Consider the following 3,607-nt stretch of genomic DNA (forward strand, 5'->3'; position numbering starts at 1 on the left):
CTTGGACAACAGAGTGAGACTCGTCTCCAAAAAAATTAAAAAATGAACTGGCATTTTTATATGGGCTAAATATTAAGGACTTAGACCTGTATAGATCACATAAAGAGGAATTCCATAAATGCTAGATCCTTCTATTTCCTCACACGCCTCTGAACCCTCAAAAGTCTTCATTTCCTAAATAATCTCCACTGAATTCTGTGGTGTGTTTATTGTTGGATGGCATATTTCTCCAATTTTATTCTAAGTTTCATGAGCCAAAAACATCATTCTAGACTTGTGCTTCTTGAATCATTTTTTGGTGAAGAACTAGTTTTTATAGATATGCACATATCGATAAAATCTCCAATCTGTCGCAGACTAATATTTTTGTGAAATATAAAAATAAATTACTAGAAAGATGAAATTCAAGAAAACAAAGATGTGTAAAATACAAGGCTTGATTTTTTTGATCACTCCATGTAATAAACATAAAATTACTTGTTTAAATGCTCCTTCAGGGTCTGTCACCTCATCGCAGACCGGTCTCCTGAGTAGCTGGGGTCTGTGGGCCATGTTGGAAGGGCACGTCCTAGACACCTGCTCCTCAGAGTGTGGGGCCAACACCAGCAGCTTTGCCCCCGGGGGAGGGAAAGGTGAGAGATCCTGAGTCTCAGGCCTTGCCCCAAATGTACTGAGTCACACTGTTCACTATGTGTGAAGCACTGTCCTGGTCACTCTGAATCCTTTCATTACAGGGTTTGAAGTCTTCCGTTAAGTGGGTGCTCAACCAAACGCTAGTAAAACTGTTTACAAGTGGGGACCCTCCAAAGGGAACCAACACATGACTTTCAGTACATTTGGCAAGAGATTTTCACTTTATTGGGGTCCTGTCAATGTTGTAGATTAATAACTGAACAGTTTTATAGGGTCACCTCTATTGCCCCAAATATTGATTTTTTACCTGAATAGATGAATAGATGATTTTATATTTTCAAAGTATAGTATTATTAAAATTATGTTCTTAACAGTTGTGTGTCTGTGTGTCTATGTCTACCAATGAGTCTTGCAGCGTGTAGAGAGAAAGGTGGGTATGGCCTTGGCTCATTTACTGTTTTTGTTTTATTAAGCCAAGAAAAAGATTAATAGAAATAGATTTTAAAACTGCAGTATAGTGAAAGGGAATCGGCTTCGAAGTCAGAAATGCCTTCATTTAATGCTCGATCTTTCTATAATTTGCTGCTTTTTTTTTTTTTGGTCATATTTTCTCATCTGGAAAATGAGATACATATCCTAATTCTGTGGGGTTGGTGTAAGGTTGAAGTGATTTATATAACGCACAAGTACAATGCCTATTTTTAGTACCCAATAAACTTTGTTCTCAGGAAAAGAAACAAATAAATGAGATGAATGTTTTTATTTAGTATTTAGTGGGGCCATTGGAAGAAGTAAAATACATACAATGAAGTTACGACTGTAAAGTATAAACAGCTTATGGGAAAGGAGCCTAATTGGTCAGAGCGATAAACATCACTCGTTTCTAGAATACTTATAAGCTCAGCGAAATCTAAAATTTTTGCTGCTGTGGGTCTCAAGTTGTGGACTCTCAGCATTTTCCTCCCTGGTAAAACTGAATATCCTGCCTCATACAAATCGGTTGTGCCTGAGTACCTGGGACAACGCATTGCTCATAGAAGGCGCCCAGAAACATTTCTGGGCAAAATCATGGATTCTTTGCACGCGAGGACTGTGTTTTTTCCTCTCTCCCCCATCGTCTCATCTGTCCCTGCAGCATCCAGAGCCAGAGACCGTCGTCGGGTGCCCAGAGTCCCCGGGATACACACAGGGTCCAGGAAGCTGTGCAGCCTCTCCTAATCTAACCCAGTGTTACAATGTTCAGCATAAAAAGCTGGGAAGCATGGGCCCAGCCTGTCTTTCTCTCCAACTAGATCCTAACAAATCTCTCCTATAGAGAGAGAAACATTTTGAAACTAGATGTGAATATTCATATTTCATTCATATTTGTGTTCCCTCCACTTCCTTCCTCCTAGATAAGGGCAGTGAATCTTTAGGTGAATATAGGTGACATTGCCAGCAATTACTGTTATTATAAACTTGACCCTCATCTCTAACTGAACGTGTTTTTCTCCACTACTTCTTTCGAACATGCCATGCCAGGAAGCCTCCTAATGGTGGGTGGGTGCTAAAGGGATTTTCCATAATGTGTTATCAAAGTTGCCTGCTTGCTCTCTCTCTCCTTTCTTTCTCTCTCTCCCCCCTCTGTCTCTCTCTCTTTCTTAGACAGAGTCTTACTTTGTCATCCTCGGTAGGGTACCATGGCATCATAGCTCACAGTAACCTCCAACTCTTGGGCTCAAATAATTCTCTTGCCTCAGCCTCCCAGGTAGCTGGGACTACAGGCGCCCACCACAACTCCTGGCTACTTTTAGAGACAGAGTCGTGGTCTGGAGGCTGGTCTGGAATTCCCAGCCTCAAATAAGCCACCCATCTCAGCCTCCCAGCAAAATTCCTCCTTATCCAGTTCACTTCCAGTCCTCCAAGTGAAAGCCAGCACAGGTACCAGTGTGACTTCAGCAGCTTCTCAGACCCTGCAGTTGTCCCTTTTTAGCAATGTGTGTATAGGCCAACAGGGTTTTACTGGGCAGCAGTCTCCAATTAGAATGAAGTAACTTTACCTTAATCATTTTTATTGTCATGGGTTATTTTAAAGCAAAAGAGAAAGATCTTTCATTTATAGTGATATCTAATTCACTACATGCCATTTTAAATAATAAAATAAGCTAAAACTTGAAGTTTACAGAAACAGCAAATCGAGTACATGGATATGGCAAATAGAATAGTAACGTGCAAATACTTTAAATCAGCAAAGCACCAATCACAGAAAGGGAGCGGGATTTCAGATAGGAAGACCTGTGGCTGGGAAACGCCCTTTTTATTACTCAAACAAATTAACCACCCCACGCCCCACTTTTTTTCACTTCATCTATAGAATGAGGATAAGAGGTAGCTACCTGAGAGGGCATGTCTTAGAACTTAAATGAAATTGTGTCCTATAAAAGTACACTATAAACTGGAAGAGTTATAAATACATTAGTTTATCATTTGTATTGATACATCGTAACTGAAATTTAAAATTATGACTTACAGCACACTTGTTCCAAGTTGCCCTATCAATTACAAGATGCATGAGGAGAGCGTATTAAATTGTAAGGATTTGGGCATAGCCATCAATAATAATATCTTTTAAGATTTTGTTACTTGTCAAGGTTTATTTCGCTCCTATCTCCCTGCAGAGTTAGCTGAATACCAGGACGGGAGTCTGGATGGAGGTCAGCAGGATCTCTAGAACTGCAGGCAGCTAAGGATAGGGTGACCAGACGTCCCGATTTTGACGGGACAGTCCCGCTTGTCAACAATTTGTCCCACGTCCCGTGGTGTTTTAAAAAAGTCCCGATTTTTGGAAAGAATGCACAAACGGGCTGGAGAACAAGAAGGGAATATACGGTTTTCAGCTGCCATATGGCTATTTCTCTAGAATATGAGTTTTATATTATTTTTCTTAATTTTATAATGTTAAACTGTAATAAATAATTGCTGAGAAGTGATTATC

General features: G+C 40.0%; 1 pseudogene; it reads left to right on the forward strand.

Moving 5' to 3' along the window:
* The first annotated feature begins 550 nt into the window (after positions 1 to 550).
* The window catches only part of LOC100962532, a 42,840-nt pseudogene continuing 39,783 nt past the window's right edge, over positions 551 to 3,607 (forward strand).

The sequence above is a fragment of the Otolemur garnettii genome, unplaced genomic scaffold (genome assembly GCF_000181295.1).
Source record: "Otolemur garnettii isolate 467f Iridium unplaced genomic scaffold, OtoGar3 scaffold00010, whole genome shotgun sequence".
NCBI lineage: Eukaryota > Metazoa > Chordata > Mammalia > Primates > Galagidae > Otolemur > Otolemur garnettii.